General features: G+C 33.9%; 1 protein-coding gene across 1 annotated transcript in view; it reads right to left on the bottom strand.

The window, feature by feature from the left end:
* The window catches only part of LOC119068193, a 132951-nt gene that overhangs the window by 35248 nt on the left and 79223 nt on the right, over positions 1-18480 (bottom strand). The gene's annotated exons all lie outside the window — the stretch shown is intronic.

Here is an 18480-nt window from a genome sequence, read left to right as displayed (position 1 = left end):
AATGAGGACTCTTCATACTATATCTCGTCTATATTACGAAAATAGCTCTGGCTCTTTGGGAGCAATTTTGAATTTTTCTTTATCATCTCGTATGGTGGGATATTTACATACCTAGTTTATTTGTACGGTGGTAAATGGTAGCGTAAAATACATCATGTGTAATACTTGTTTTTATTGCATATATATATATAGAGAGAGAAAGATAGAGAGTTGAGGAAAATTATGTGTAGGTGAAACGTTTTGCAAGTTATAAGTTAAGAACGTTGGAAAATAGAAAATGATTTTATGCATGAAGTGATAATGTCTTTAATCCTTGACAATCAATTTAAAATGGAAACGTTTTTAAAATCATATAACTAATAAAGTGGTTCAGAGGAGGCGGGAGTTCAAACGATCTGGAAGTGAAATGTCATTATGTTCTTGCGAAGTTAATTGAAATATTTAATATTCATGGGGTTTATTGCATTTAAATTGAATTGAGTTTCATCCGACGAGTCGATTATTATAACAAAGATTTAACGTTCTACATATACTACAAGCCCCGCTGGTATTGCATGCTAAAAAGCGACTTTACGACATTATAATATCTCAATATAAATCTCAAATCCTGATACGGTTTTCTTTCTTCAAAGCAGTGACGAGAGAGCCAATGACCTTAAAGCAATAATGTAAGCGTAAAGAAGCATGAAAATGTATTCGGTGATATGACTCGCAGACGACAATGCAAGTTTGAATATTATAAACATAAAATTTGTGACAGTTTCACATAGAAACATTTTATATGTTTGAGAAGATAAAATGTTCCTTATTCTCACTGTTGTTCTCTTGAACGTATTTGTGCACATGGAAATATATCTTGTCTTGTCATATCGAACGTCATTTTTGCATTGTACATTGTACCGTTCAGTAATCTCCAAAATGCCGTAGGTTTCGATTTCGAATAGTGATCAATTGAAGTCCACAAAATTCATCTATTTAATACGCAATTTTTAGTGTTACACTCACGGAATTTTGAAAACCGACACATTTTCTGTTTCGTGGTTTGCATCTAAATATGAGTGTATAGGGACTGAAGATCAATCGGATGAAGGGACATTGTATTCCACTCAAAAACTATAAATTACCTACAGGTATATAGTTTTTGCCGTATACAGGTTGAGGGTTCTGATACCAAAAAAAATTAAAACAAAAAATGTAGTCTTAAAGCTCACATAAATTCGTTTTTAATCTTCTATTTCATAAGGTTGCGAGCTTAAAGCTTCTTTTATATTCCACTGAAATATTCCGATTTTCGAATGGACTTCAAAAGAAGCTTAAAGTTTTCGAAAGCTCTATAAAGCACACAAACTTTTGAACAGCAATTTCTCGTGTGGTTGTGGTGCAATTATCAAATATAAATTGAAAACATCCCATTATTATTCATCAAATTTCATTTATCAGCGCGTGACGTAACAAACTGGAAGCTGATATCAAGCTATTGTTACAAAGGGGAGGTGGCCTTTAAAAATTTAATAAAATGTGTCGCAAATATCGTATATCTACTTCCCAAGAATTAGCTGATACCATCGTAGGTAACGCTTTTATCTTTGGTACAATAATTCGCAAAAAATGGGTTCACATAAGGACCTGCATCACATTAAATACCATTTTAACGATAGTATGGATATCATTTTTTAGATTTTATTCTCTAGGATCTCTCCAATTGTATTTAATTGCCGCAACTGTTTTTGTACAGATAATTGCGTATATGAGATACAATCCAGCATTTCAATTTGAAAATAAAAATTTGCGATATGTGCATCACGTAGTTATAGTGTATGAATTATTCGACATAAGTTCAGTAACTTCATAAGTGCTGATTTGGGGGGGAAAAAAATAGAGTTATTTTTATATGAAAAAAATATCAAAAATCTATTTAAACTCCATCAATCGTATGTTCAAATTTATTATTCTGTTGCAGTTACATTTTATTTTATTCAATATTTTACGTTTATTGGCCAAAGTAAATAAGCAAACAAACCAAACCAACACATGCCATTGTATGTATATGTTGCGAGCTCCGCAACGAAAAAAAAAAATATATCAAACAAACAGAGAGAAAGGAAGTATATGTTGGAAAAATAACCACCATCACTTGCCCAATCGTCTCATACCCCTTTTATTCATTCTATTCCTATTCATATACTTCATACAACCGAAAGCGATTTTACTTCATGATGGAAACAAGCATTGATTGGTGAGATGGTGGGTGCTTTCCAGTCACGTTTTTCAAAGTGCGAACATCATTTAAAACGATTGGCTGGGAATAAAATGTAACGTACAATTTGTTGGAAAACCAAATAACAAATATTTTTAGCTGAATTGATGCGGTTCGTTGTGCTACAATTCACAGATATGAGTGGGGGGGTTGAATTGTTTATCATAATATTTTCACATAAATTTTTGTAGCAGTAAATTTCGTGTTGTACAGAAAAGCGTGGACTGTAATATACGAAACTGTTGAATAAGTTTTTGAATTTTGCTGCTCCGTATTAGAAGCTGAAATACAGTTAGAAGTATGTAAATTGCTACGCTTCCACCACTAAACATTGAATCCATTAACTTTTAGCTGTACTTTAAAGTCGTATACCGCAGATACCTTAACGAAACTTGAATTCTGTATAATAACCTACCGGATACACCAAAACTCTATTTCATATACAAGAAAGTTTCTAATAAAATTTTCAAAACTTTCTGCTAACACAAAAATCATGGTATCAAATTACACAGGAATTATCTAGCAAAATTTGTTAATCACTTAAAGCAGAGTGCCAAACTATCGTATAAATCTAAGTGCTAATTATGTAATATATATATATATGTCCGTGTATGTATAATATGGGATAATGTACATAAACAGTCCCATTTTATGTGATTAGCTAATACAAGACACATTTTTATAGCTCCAAATAAAATATACTTTGATGTAGAAGTTGCCTTCAATATTTGCGATTTCCCGAGTACATTACGGAAGTATATGAACGGTTGTATGTATACAAGTGTATAACCGCTCACGTGCTAGAAATCGTGCATCGAATAATTATTTTAACACGTTATGACATAAATTTATATTGAGTGAAGTACATATTTAGTATCGTTTCAATTGAGAAATATTAATGTAAACGTGAGATGAGAAATTGGAAATGTTATTTGCGAAACAGTTACGATTTTGCAAGGAGTGTTTTGTTGGGTGTAGGGCAAAGGTACGAATAAATACGAATTTGATCGCATTGCGTTTCAGATCACATACACCGAAAATTATTATGAAGGGGGAAGCCGTCTATATTTTATTAATAGTATGATAAATAATTATGCAGGTTAAATGTTAATTAATGACATCAGATATCGTGATGTGGGGTGTGTGGGATTGGCTTGGCTTGGCGGCATTGAATTATTTTATTGTGGGAGCAGTAACAAATGTGCCGATGGATGGTAATAAATATATAAATTAATATTTATTCCTTGATTTGTATTTGTCGTTAAACACTGCTTCGGGTGTAGCTAAAATATTATTTTGATGTGAACGTTGACATTCACTTTTTAGGTTTCCATAGCTGACCAAAAATGTTTTCGTTAAGTTATGGCAAATCGAAAAGTTTCAGAAATTAGTGCGGTTGAGTGTCACCTAACTTCTGCAAGTTCACACTCAAGTTGTTGTAACTTGTTGCAACGAAAGTGAATTTTTCGGCCAACAAGCGGAACGGAAATTTCCATTTAAATCCCGATTCCAATTGGATATTATTTGGCACGCAATCGTTTCAGCCAATAGAAATTCTCAACGGAAGGGTAGAACGGAAAGTGACGAGACATTTAAATTCAATACTAAACTCGGATTCCCCGAAGAATTCTCAAAGATTTCATTCTGAGTGGAACTGAGAGGAAAATTGAATGAATTAATTTATGCATTCGAAAAAATATCGACGCAGCATTGAATGTAGGGATGAAAAATTTGGACGGATGGAATTTTCTGTAGACACTAGACAGCACTTACCTTCATTTCAATTCGTTTCGGGCTGAAAGTTTTATCTAACTCAAACTCTACATTAAATTTTACGCTCACAAATGTTTCCTTTTATGTTGAATTGTAAAATTAAGCCAATATTAATCAAGTCTGATGGAATTTCAGATAAATGAAAAAGAATTCGTCAATCGTTAAACTCAGGAATTGCAGTTTTATGTATCTAGAACGCGAACAAATTATTTATACCAACTCGCGTCACAGAACTTAATGTAACATTAGTATAAATGTAAGCGGCCGTTTGCAGCTCGAATAATAACTAATTTTTGCCATTTTAAATTTTATTCGCTTTCACGAACTACGTCGAGATCGAATTGCGTTGAAAAATTCAGAGCTCCAACACTTTCGAATAATTCCCGAAATTGGAAATTTTTGAGATTTTAGTTCTCGAAAATAGACACTGAGTTCTTGTTTTTCGTTTCAAATTACCATTTTTAAGTGTTTTCTCGTATGTAATTTTTCACAACTCAGTGCCGAAAAGTAAAACTTTCGTAGGCTTACAGAATAACGTTACAGTGCCTAAGCATTTATCACTCGATGACATAATAGTACATTACTGCTATAAGGCTGTATATAAGATACGTGTACGTATACGAGCACTTGCGCAAGTATTAGTACGAGTCTATTAGATACAGCCTTATATCAGTGAGGTATTTTATCGCAGTAGGCAAACATCTCTTTTTCTAGTGATATAATTTTGCTTGCAAAAACGTTAGCACTCTAGTGTAAATTTTTTTACTATGCTGGTGCATGTAATAAGGCTATTACATGTATAGGCAATAACCTTTACATCACTCGCATAGTAAAACGTCGTACTACACACGGAAAATAAAGTGATATCTCGTATCACGATGAGTAAAAGTACCTCGGGCTGCCGCCCTCGGATACTTTTTCTCATCTGGATACGAGATATCACTTTACTTCCCTTGCATAGTAATGCACTATTATTGCTTGCCCCATACGAAAATTGATTCTTACATATCAATTTGGCCCCTGCGAAAATTGTCGATTACATGAGGGATATTTGCGTGACACTTTCGTCAGGAAATCTCTATTTTCGCGGGGTGCTCGAGTCATTCATGTAAAATCAGTTTTCGTGGGGTGCAGCCATATGAAGGTGAATGCGTCATCTGAAATATTTTATGCTCTCTAACATGAAAACGGGAATAATTATTGATGTTTTGTGTTTTTGGACAATTATTTTGCAGTGGCGAGAGTTCAGTGTGGCAAAAGAATTTCAATTCTTAAAAAGAAAAATCACAAAACTGAAAGCGTCAGCCATATTTGTTCTAGCAATAATTTCAATGTTTGTTATGAACACACATGGCGAGCACTTTTAGTTGCGTATTTTTCACTTCAATTCGAAAACACTTCACACATTGATTAATTTTAGATACAATTCATTTCACTTCACTGCAAAATTTTTCGTCTAAATAACAAAAACAACAAAATCATTGCTTAGAATGTATTATCATGGAACGGAATAACAATTCAATGACAATATGGCACCTGCTATGGTGTGATCACTTCGATCACTTTCGGTACGGAAAATATTGGTATTGGTACAGCAGTACCAATACTGCTGTACCAATACCAATATTTTCGGGATATTTTTATGAAGAAGTATGAGCCGATTTCGGCTGTGTACTGGTTTTATAGTGCCGAAAAAATTTCTATTTGTTTGGTTGATTTTGTCTACGGAGATAGTTGTATTTAAATCAGCTTTTGTTGCTATTTATAGAAATTGATATGTAAGAATCAATTTTCGCATGGGCAAGCAATAAAATAGAATACAGTGCACCCTGCTGCAATGATTCATTACATGGTGGAACAATTTTGAAACTCGCAACTCACGCGTGTATGTTTAAGCGCCTCGATTTGAAAACTGTTATTTTGACGCGGGTAGTTACATACCTCGCCTTCGGCTCGGATATGCAAACTCTACCCTTGTCAAAATAACAGTTTTCAAACCTTGGCGCTTAAACACACACTTGTGAGTTGCTTGTATCTCAAAATTGTTCCCCCATGTAATGAATAATTTTCGCAGGGTGCACTGTAACCTACTATTACTCGTACATAAGAGTACACAATACACACACACCGTATGCGATAATAGTAGATTACATTGGATGCTGCGGAGGTAGTTCATTACATGAGGGATCAATTTTGTGATACGAGCCGAACTCACAAGTGTGGTTATAAGCAACAAGCTTTGGAAACGGTTATTTTGACAAGTGTAGAGTTTGCATATCCGAGCCGAAGGCGAGGTATGCAACTACACGAATCATATTCATTTTTTTTCGAAAGTTTTTAATGAATTTGCTTAGATTGGTGTGCACTTAATTCAAGTGACAAAGTTTGTGATATCAAAACTAAAATAACATCGCAAGTATTGTTTCCATTTCAGTGTTAAAGAATATTTCATGTGATACATTTTTACTGACAAGTAATGAAAATCTGCTGATATGTAATGAAAATCTCCTGATATGTAATGAATTTTCATATGAATATTCCTTCACTTGTGATGTAATGAAAAAGTTCCCATATGTAACGACCGCTTTCCGCGGGTGGGAAATGTACGTGTAACAACAATATTCCAGGTGGATAGGCAATAAAATACTTTGCTTTTGAAAATGGTCGAAACATTAAGTCATGAGTTAAGAAATATATGTCGTTCTCCCTTATTTTCTTGAGAATAGCTATCGAATGCACGCTATAACAATGGAAAGAGAGAACAGCTTTCATTGTTATTTTGAAAAAAGTTAGTAAACGGAGTATAGTGCGATTCACGCGATAAATCTGAATTCGTTCACTACTGCAACCCTGATATGTGCAACGGAAAGTGGTTGACTACATATTATACCAAATTCGGTCTATTGCCCTTTTAAAGCCAGTTTAGAGCGTTACTATTTTTGATATAACAAACTCTTTTCGACTTAAGACCAAGGCCTGTTTGGCCATATATCGTTTAGAAAATATCTTTGATGGAAGGTTCACTAAAAAAATGATTTCTCTGTATACGTATGCACGGCTATAACTGAAGAATCAACTTCAAAATTTGGTGCTAAGTTCAAATCCAGCTTCTTTTTTTTAAATTTTTTAACTAGTGTCAACATGATTTATGGACTGGACAATCCATTATCTCTTTCCACGGATAACAGCAAGCAGAACAATGCCTTTTTTTCTAGAATTGCATCAATTGCATAAAGTCACATTTCGACTTTCAGTCTACAGCATCCGGCGGAAACTCTTTTCATGATTAAATTTTACGATTCATGGGGGGGAAATCTACCGTAAAATATTTTTATGATTCGTTTGTCAAACTGATGAACTTGAGTGACATTTTCAATTTACTATCTTCCATTTCCTTTTAACAACATTCATTCGTTCGTCCATATTTGCTTATTATTTGCACTAAAGGAAAACATCGACTGCAAGTTTGATGTTTTCGCAAGAAAACAATATTTACCAATTCGTGAAATTTACAATTGATACACAATATTCAGCTGACGGTTGTCGTTCGATTGGCTTGGAAACATGCGATTCGATCATGAATACGTATCAAGGTAAGTAAAAGGTGTAGAAGTTGCCAGACCGAAAACATGTTTTCAAAAAAGTTGTTTCAATTGAGGTTCTTTTGTAAACGTCTTCTATTCTTCATAAAATAAAGAAAAATAAAGAGCTTAAGCCAACCGAATAAAGATACGACAATATCGCAGAAATGAGCATCGTAAAATTTCTATAACTCATCAACAGTCAGTAGAATAATAATAATAAAAAAACATCGTGCAGGTTTTCGTCAACTGTGTACTCCATTCTCGACCACAACCCCTATGGAGTGTATTCGGTGTTGCTTAATTTTAAAATAAATATTATGACCATACAAATTCAAACCAATTCCATCTAATTAACTTAAACTAGCTACCAATGGAATGGAAAGGCAATAATCGATACACGTCCCCACAATGATTTACAATTCATGCTCAACGCCACAATCAACGAGAACACCTAAAGCAAACCAGGAAATGAAACCACATTGGTTTTAATAGTTCTGAGAGTAATTGCAGATATATAGTATGGCATTCCATTAATTTTCGGTGCTGGTCAGTTCTGTATGCTGTATGTGTACCCGATGTACCCGAATCATAATTGTAAAATAGTTAAATATTTCAATTAAATTCATATTCAATAGTAAATGGTTGAATGAATCGGAAAACTAAACATAATTATGTGCTGATTCATTAGCGTGAATGCAAAACCATTTACATGCCAGATGCCACTAATAAAAGGGCATATTTGTCCATTGTCCCAGCCCAACATATCAACATTCTATTTCGGCATAAAAAATATCTTTTGAATTACATTATGGCAGAGAAACTATATTTATGTCCATAAAAGTTATTGCCAGAAAGCTGAAACGCTGCAGGTGATGGTAAGAGTACACTTGCTATCATCTCGGAACCACAACTAAGAGTAGCTTGACCTCACGTAGCAAGAGAATGAAATTTTTTATTTCTTTTTTTTTTCTTTCATTTTACTAATTCGCTACTCTTATATATCTACGGTGACTTTTCCTTAACAAATTTCTACAACCTGAATGGAATCTTTGCGACTAAATCATTTAAGCTTCTTTGTCAGAAAAATGTTTCACCTAACTGAAATAAAATATTTAAATTTTCATATCTCTGTTTCCCTGAGCTGAGTAGAATACGGAAAAAAGCAAAATCGTGTAGTCGTGGAACTCAAAAATGTTGAATTGATTTGGTGTCATCATTTGAAAAATTATGTTTATTTCGAATGTTAGCAAACATACACAGATAGAAATGAGTAAGGCTCAGGTTGAACTGAACCTGAAAATTGCCGAACTGATTCATTCGGGCCAGGTGAAAAAAAAAAAAAAAACAAAAACTTGACATGGACTTGATTTTTGGAAAACCTGGTCTCGTCAGAGAAAAAAATCACAGTGACATTAAAACACGTTCTTTAATCCCTAAAAAATCGAAAGTAGTCCTACACGGCCCAAAATTTCAATCCCAAATTTTTAGCTGTGTAGAACGTAATCGAATTCAGAGAGAACATACAAGATGTCGTGATATCTGGTGCAGTATCATCACTGCATCAGTATTGCATGATTTCAATAGAGTTCCGACATTATTGAGATATGTTTTCCTTTCAGCATTCATGTTTATCCACCACATTACAACAGTTCTATTGAAATAGTACAGTTCAATTTACCTGTTTACCTGTTTGTATAGGTTACTTACAACAATATTAAGAAAAGAGAGCAAATAAAAAAAAAACAGAAGAAAGGAAAACAGACTAGGTAAACATTTAGAATTTCATCGTTTCACGTCAAACTAATAAAAGTCATCCCACATACTCGCATCCCACATACATTATCAGCGTGGATTACTCTACACCTCTTTCATACAATCCAAATAAAACCGGCAGGCTACTAGCATTCCGAATCAGCTTATCGTTGATAATGTGGTCAACGATTGGATTATTGTTGTCACAAGCATTAAAGATGAAGGGATGCAATTGAAGCATTGATGTATTCGGTCATTGTTTCGATCTGATTAGAACCAGTGAGTTCAACACAATACTGAAGGACAGATGATGGATAAATTCATCCAAAAATAGGACGGCCTGTTAGGCAGTGGTGCTGGATTTCTTGAGGATCGAATGAATCCGATCCACAAATTGGATTGTAATTGTAACTTCTTACTTTTCTGCACTAGTAATTCTTATATCATTTTCCATGGATGATACCGAACATTATTTAAAAACGCTTTAAGCTCTGACTGGACTACACTGTCCAATTTAAGTGCTTCCGATTTTAATATAAAAAAATACCACAAATTCATTCACAGATTTTATTTTGATGAAAGGGTAAGATATCACCAAAATGTTCAATTTAATGAATTTTTGATTTAATAACGTAAAGTGATTATATACGTCAGGTCGATGTTCAGGAAACCCAACCGAGAGCTAAGCTTAACGTGTGGACTTATTTCGGTTGATATAAACCCCCGAGCAAACCACATTGTACTTCTGATGTCATTGGTTTTGAATAAACATTCTGCAGACTATGTACCTTTGAATCTATTAAGACATGATGCAGCAGTGTGTTGGCTAATGGATTTTATAGGCAAAGGAGTATGGATTTGGAAACTGCTTCATTGACAGATTGATATACACTTATATCGTCAGATATTATGTTGGATTATTCATGGTATTTTGGCGATACCGAACAAATATATTGAGACATAGAGCAATTTAATCAAAAATCAGTCACATAGGTGAAAAAGTTCGATGTAAACCGAGAGAAGAAGATCAATTTGTTAAACAAAACAAAAACAAAGGGGACAGTTCGGAGGAGAAAATGTCTATTTTCTCACCAGTGACAAGAGGAGAGGAAATAGACATTTTCTCTTCCAAGTTATCTGACGAAGCGTCAACAGAACATAATTTTCTCATAGAATGGAGAAAATAAGGAAGAAATACTATGAAAAGTATTTTACTAAAAAAAGTGAGGCAAAGTGAGCTTTACTTCTCGTCGGCTAAACTTTACCTCAAGTTTCTGAGTGGAATGATAGAACTTACATCTTGTGTTTTTACCGACCCCAGCTTCACACAAAAGGTACCATTTCAATCATATGTTCCATTGGTAACTTACCAATTACTATTGTTTAGTATTAAAATGTGTGATGTTCCGATGAGCTACGCAAGAAAACTCCAAAAAGCATGACAACCGTATAATGGAAAACCTTCTCCTCACACTCTGTTGAAAGGACTTGCTCTAATAGGTCGTGTACTATTTTGTTTTTTGACAATGTTTTTTACTACTGCTAAGCGTTTCACGAATCACGCTTGTCTTTTAGGGCCTCCCACGATATCGGATGACTCCAAAAACAATGTTATGTAAAAGTGAATCAGTAGTAAGGCAATGTTCATTTGACAATTCATTGTGAGCCTTTCCCGATTTTCTATTTCGTATGAACAAACTGTCATCTTAACGGAGAGCTGAACGGCGCAAATGCGTAGAGATCGTTAACTTCCATGTATATTGTGAGAATAGGTGGCAAGTATAACTATGAACTGACATGGTTGAGATCACAGTTTACACACAATTTAAAATTATAAACAACTTATTACTTGTAGGACTCTCAGAAGAGGAGTGGGAGTCCTGTGTTTGCATAACGACAATTCATTGTTGTTTACGCAATTCATCGCTTATTTAACAAAAATTGATAGTTGTAACTGGAACATCCTTGATATTAATGTAAATGTGGTGTTATCTCATTGGCAAATTGAATTGCAAAATTCAATTCTCATAAATTTCGTTACAAGTGAAATACAATAAAAATATCTCATTTGTGCATGATCAAATTGAATAAATTGTTTTTGTGTTTATCTGACTGCGAATCTCAGATCCAATAGACAAACATACACATAATATACGAGATTGAAAGTGAACATATTCAACAACAGCAGCAGCAACAACAACAACACAACACACACACGCTTTATTTTATTGTTTTTCTCGTATTATAATCACAAAAAGTTTTCTTCATTTTTTTTATTTCGTAACTAAATGTAGCAATTTTCCTCTGTCATTCCTTCGACTCAATTCGTTGAAAACATATTTGAGCTCTTGGTGTTCTGTCTATTGTTTGAGTCCCGCATTTCCAACTCTATCCATTCAAACCATTAATAGTTCAGACAATGTGTCTACACCTCATTCCTCGCCTCCTACATCATTCACAACATAACTACATAACCCATTTATACATATTTCGACGACTGTTGAAAAAGAGTGTTCTATCGAAATTCCATGTCTTTTCATTCAGTCTAACATATTTCGACGTATACAGGAGTTATTGACATATGACTATGCACTTACGGATATATAGATGGGTTATATCTACATTTCATAGCATACTATAACACCCCCCTATGTATAGCCTGCAAATGTTTCTAAATAGTTTCAACAGATTTTCACAAACGTTTACTTAATGTAGTTTTTCCAATTTCGTTTATTGAGTTTTTCGACATTATTTTTCCACAGATGAATTGGCGTAATGTATTGCTATTACGTTTTGTTATATATACGTATAACTCTCGTGACAAGTTCATATAAAGCGAAATTGTATGCATAGTGCAACTCAATAAAATTTAATTCTTCATTCGATGATTGAAAGCGAGTATTTGTAGTTGATTCAATTACGCAATGCTTTATTGAAACAGAGAAAATGGACGTATGTAAGTCAAAGTTTGAAACAGTGAAACATACAATTATGGAATTAGTTTTGCTATAGTAAACTAATTGTAGCACATGTTCATTGGAAAAAGTTTTTTTTTGTTTCCTAATTTTACGTCAATTAGTAACATTCTGGCCAAACTTAAATTTTGTCATTGAAATCGAGTTTCAAAATTGAAACAAAGCGACTACACCTCGACTCATACGAAGGGTGAAGACTTAATTTTTTTTTCAAAAAACTATTTGTTCTACTATTGCAAACTCTGTGGTACATGTAGCGCCATCGAGTACCGTAAAAAGTCCTTCATCCTAAGCGTAACATCAACGATACAAAAAAAAACTATGTTTGAAGAATGTTGTGAAACGAAATATCGACATGAAGGATGATCCACGTTCAGCTGATTTTGACGATTTTTCGTTCGATCTTTTATGTACGTCAGTTTTCACAAGTAAATTTCCATTTTTATAATTCTGGTACATTTTGACCTTTCGTCAGTTCTTCTCTTATCATTTCAAGTAACACACTGTACAGATACTGCCTTTTTATAGCTTAAAATTACCTTTTAATCGCCACAAAACTACAAACAGAATAAAAAAGCTAATAGCCTACTGCAAACTCCATTTTGTACGGGGCTAAAAAAAGGGTATATTGTTGAACTTTTACGGAATTGTCATAGTTCAATTGATAGTATAATAGTTATTTGTGTATCTGTTTTGGAAGATGTTGTACAAACGAAGTGAGGGCTACATGCGAAAGTATAATAGTATAATAGTTATTTACGTATCGATTGAGTAGGCCGAAAGAGTTACGTATTAAGTTTTGTATGCTTGCTAAGAGGACCGAAAGTAAAGAAATGTCAATTCAAGGGGCGAAAGCGAGAACTTTCGCCCCGCGAATTGACAGTTTTACTTTCGGTCCTCTTAGCAAGCATACAAATATACTAAATTTCGAGCAGATTATTTTACGACTAGATTTTAAAGAATCTTATTGTTAGTGTAAGCTGTATAGCCGTCACGGCTAATTTTCAGTTTCCATATTATACTTGAGAAATCAACATAAAAATATATGTAAAACTCGCAAAAAGCCAGTAAATCACACAGAAAATGTGTCAGAAATTTTTTTTTATACCAACATCGAAAGTTGATACTTTCGCCCTCGAAATTCGGGGCGAAAGTAAAAAAATGCCCCTTGTCATTCAATGTACTATTTCGTATAGGTCATACATGACATGTAATTGAACAGGCACTATGAAAAATCGACCCGTGCAATTTCATCTGTTACAAAATCGTCCAATCCAATATCATTTCTTCCAATATCGTTCTGTCCAATATTGTTCACGGTCTAATTTCATTCTGTCCATTATCTTTATGTCCAACATCTTTCTGTCCAATATCGTCAACCGTCCAATTTCATTCTGTCCAATATCTTTCTGTCCAACATCGTTCTATCCAATATTGTTCATGATCCAATTTCATTCTGTCCATTGTCTTTGTGTCCAATATATTTATTTCCAATATCGTTCACGGTCCAATTTCACTCAGTCCAATATAGTTCTGTCGAATATCTTTCTGTCCAATTTCTCTCAGTCCAAAATCGTCAAGTCGCATTTTGTTGGACTGAATAATATTGGACTGAATGATATTGAACGAAAAGATATTGGACAGAAAGATGTTGGAAAGAAAGATAATGGACAGAATGAAATTGGACGGTTGACGATGTTGTGCAGAAAGATATTGGAAAGAAAGATATTGGATAGAACAATATTGGACGGTTGACGATATTGGACAGAACGATATTGGACAAAAAGATATTGGACTGAAGCAGTTAACGATATTGGTCTGGACGAAAATATACAGAACGAAATTGGACTGGGACTAAATTGTACACTGTGTACGATATTGGACGGGTCGATTTTGCGGGTCACCGTCTTAAATTGAATGGAAAAAAGAATTTCCGACTAAGTAACAATATAACGCACAACAGGCCCATCTGAGGCTTAGGTGCAGGCGTAAAAGCCACCCACTTATTCTAAGTAACAATATAAATCATATAGATGGCGCGTCGCATAATTTCCAATATTGTATATAATATATTGGTTTTGAAATCTGTAGTAAAAATGATGTAAAAAGTGTAGGCCATATGAATTACATATAGTTCAAGTAATAAAGCCGGTACAAAATGGCAATTGCTCATTTTGAGATGAAGCAAAAACCGATACAAGGAGCATAAAAATTGAAACAGAATTCCGGTAAAAACCCACATTTTGTAAATAATGAGTCATAAAACCTACTGACATATTTCTGGCCAAGACATTCTTTAAATCGATTCTTCACCATGAAGCCATGATGGCTCATTTTTGGTCAAATGAAGAAAAATGTAGACCACAACCAGATTTACATTTTTCTCCATTTGGCCAATAATGAGCCATCATGGCTTCTTAGCGAAAAATCGATTTAAAGAATGTCTTGGCCAGAAATATGTCAGTAGGTTTTATGACTCTTTGATGACTTACTCCGTGGACCCAATCTCATAATTTCCTAACCTATGAAAAACGACAATCGTATCATTAAATCTGTTACTTGGTTTGTTTAAAGTATAGTTTAGTCTGAAAATCTTTTACTTCTTTAGTTTTACCTTATGGTCTTACATTATAAGAGAACACTAACCAGAGTTCATCTCTTGTTGTCGTTAACGATAACAGATGACAAACCGTTTTTGAAAAGTGCATTTGCTTTATATGTATTTGAGCACAACAACACAACTTTATACACGAACAAAACAAAAAATAGCCCAGGGCTATAATAATCCTTTACACCACGGTAGGAGTTGAGTGAAATGCTCTTATAATTAAACAGAGACTCTTAAAAGGAAATTAGCAGTTTATTTTGTTCAGAGGTACTGTGACAGACACTATGACGGATGTGTCTGCTGAAAGTTATTATTTTCCATTATATTTTTTCGAATGATTTCTGTTAGCGAAATAAGTGATGATAAGTGAAAATGACAAACAACAAAAAATGATAAAGAAGCAGAAGCTAAATACATAGCAAATAAATGTTTTTATAAAGTTTCAGTCACACGGACAGCATTATTTTGTTGAGGTGAATTTTTCATGTAACATATGATATGTAAGCTCTACGTTACACTATGTGCTGCTGTGTTTTACTACAACTACATTTTCCGTATTGCAATTGAATATGAATAGTGTCTCCTGTTATATCTAGCGTATTATAAACGTGAGATAAAAATACAACGGCTACGACGTTTCCTTTCATTGCACTTACAGACGCCAGTAGATCCTAGAACCAGGATGACGCAGTAAAAACTTTTATTGACAATCTAAACATGAAGCATATAAAATGTTGATGCAAGTAGAACGAGTGTTAAAAGTCGATACTGAACCGTTTAGTGATGGGACACAACATTAGGAAATAGGAAAACAGTTGATATCAGTTATCAATTGACATCAGTTTGAAATTATTTATAAATATATAGAACTGGTGTTTAAATTCAAACTACCAAAATGCAATGAGTATTTTGAAAACCGTTCGCAATGTTTGGAAAAATCTCGAAAATTTGAATATGAAACTGCGAGGGGGAAACAACAATGGAAAATCTTGTCCCACTGTTCATCTATTCGCCCATTATTAGTCTCTTATTTTCCCATTATTCGCTTATATTTCCACTTATTCGCACATTATTTACCTTTATTCGCCCGAACCATGTCACGTCACACCATTCGCTCGTGTTGTTTCCCCTCGTGAAACTGGCTATTTTGTTGAAAATTGGTTCAAAATTGTCGTAATTAAACGTTTTTGTCTTCGACGTTCTACACAGTGTTATTTTCATCGTTACACTTTACACTTTTGTTAACAAAAGAAACGTAAAAAGAGTCTTTGCTCGCACTAATTTATTTTGAGTGGAAGAAATGTGAAGAAAGTCTATACCTTATGTGGTGAAATACACGTTGCAACGAATAATACGAATGGAACGAAACACCACGAATGAAAAAGTAAAATAATTATCTTAGAATCACGTTGGACACAGCTCTGCTCCGCTAGGAACAGCGCTATGCTTTAGAAACATTTTTAATTGATGAATGTTTGCAGCAAAGATCTGACGAACGAACGTAAAAATGCAGATTACTGAATTACAGCGAACGTCACACAGTGTGAATTTTTTTTTAAATTTGGGCATTTTTCCCAACATCTTGATTTTACGCGGCACTGGACGGTAATTTCATACAGAAATCTATGTTATACGGGTTTACCTACACCACACGCGTGCATGTTACTATTACACCCGTACAAGCAGAGCATAAGCAGTTTTGTTCGGCTGAGCAGACCAGCTAAAAAAACAGCTGGATCAAATTCGTATCTAAGCTCCACTGCCGCCGTCTACTGTATCAATTTGTCAGGCATCTGTACATTTCATTTTATATCTTAACTTTGGCACAAACTTGGTGTCTTTTGGCGTGCTGTGGTACAGCCCGTAGTATAGTGATCATACATCCTAGAACGCAAAGAATCAAGAGCCGTCCGTCGTAAAATAAATGCTTCTCGATCCACGGTCTTGAAAACGTTTGGGTTCTTCTACGCCTACAGATAGCGATAGCATAGCAAACCAGCAAAAATATTGTTGACTAATGACTATACCAAAACAGGAAAAAAAAGTTTTTCCATGCCTAGGACCCGAAAAGTGCGACTTCGCCCTAGGTACGAAATGTACTATTTAATCAGAAGGGGAAGGCTACTCGGACCTAAGTGTTTTTTGAGCTGATTCCGGTAATTTAATACTGAGGAAAAAATTGAAGAAATTGAGGGTGAGAGGATGGGGATGTCTACGAAAATCGAAGTCAGACTTTGTACTTTGTTAAGGTCTATCAATATTGCTGACAATTAAAGAAATGTAATTTATAATTTTAGAATGCATTTCCTAAATGAAGGAAACAGATGAGGTGAGATGTAGAAGAGATTAGATGAAGGAGAGAGACGATGAAAAAAATAGGATATAATATGAAAGACAAGATGAAGAAAGAAGCGACCATTGAAACGATCTCGTACGAGTCCGCGTAGCCTATGTTTTTCTTCTTGCAATTAAATTAAAAGAAATTTTCAATTGAATAATTTTTTTTAAATAAAAATTCGCTGCCTGGTTCCAGTCGCCAAGTCTCGACCTATTTAAATTATGCAAGTATGTAATTATTAAAAGTAATTAAAGCATTAATGTCATTAACGAGCACTTAAATAATACTCAAAGGGAACCATAATTACACATAAAAATGTGGTAAAAAATCTGAATATAACTGCGGGTGTAAAGGTATATGTATGGCGTCCATGAATTTTTTTTATATTTCAAATAATAATCCCTTCGTACATTTTTTTCCCGTTTGCATTGGATCGTTTATTAATGATATTGTGAAAGGCACACCATTTTAATTCAGTGTAGCTAGTATATATTGTAAATTTAATAACGAATACAATTTTTGTGTCAGCCATCAATACCATATCGTATTGGAAAGGGACTGTAGCAACTAAGAGAGATCGGAATTTTGCATTTGAGCGAACCGCATAGCTGATGTGTATCTATTCAGTTTATGTATATGGTATAGAGATGTAGATCTTAATATAATATTACGTACCCACAGACTTTATTTCATCGGAATAAAATCCAAGCACTTAAAATAGAATTCATAAAATACACTCTCAATTTCGAACAGATAGAATCATTTTAGTATCCATCTATACATTATCAGATTTGGAACGATATATTTTCTCAGAACGAAAGAAAAAAAATAAATTATTTTTACTTAGAATATTTTATCTTTTTTTATGTCTGCACATAAAATTTATGTTTTCGATAAACAGAAGAGAATTGTAATTTAATTGCACAAATTCATGAACGTTTTTATATAATATAAATGTTACCCGTACAGCAACTCGACGCAACGAAAAAAATAAAATAAAATAAAATAATCGAAATAAACTTTTATTTTTCAGACAGTGGATTGTATAAGACATTTTTTTTTTGCTAAAAGGAAGACGCACTCGCGACATCGTAAATATAGGATCAGCGCTAATATTAAAGATCGCTTTTATATTGCGTACAAGTTTTTATGATGATTGTGTGTATACAGATCGGTAATGAGAATATACATAA

This window comes from Bradysia coprophila (assembly GCF_014529535.1).
Source record: "Bradysia coprophila strain Holo2 chromosome X unlocalized genomic scaffold, BU_Bcop_v1 contig_173, whole genome shotgun sequence".
Taxonomy (NCBI): domain Eukaryota; kingdom Metazoa; phylum Arthropoda; class Insecta; order Diptera; family Sciaridae; genus Bradysia; species Bradysia coprophila.
Note: the sequence above shows the minus strand (reverse complement) of the source record. Positions and strands in the feature narration are given on the sequence as shown.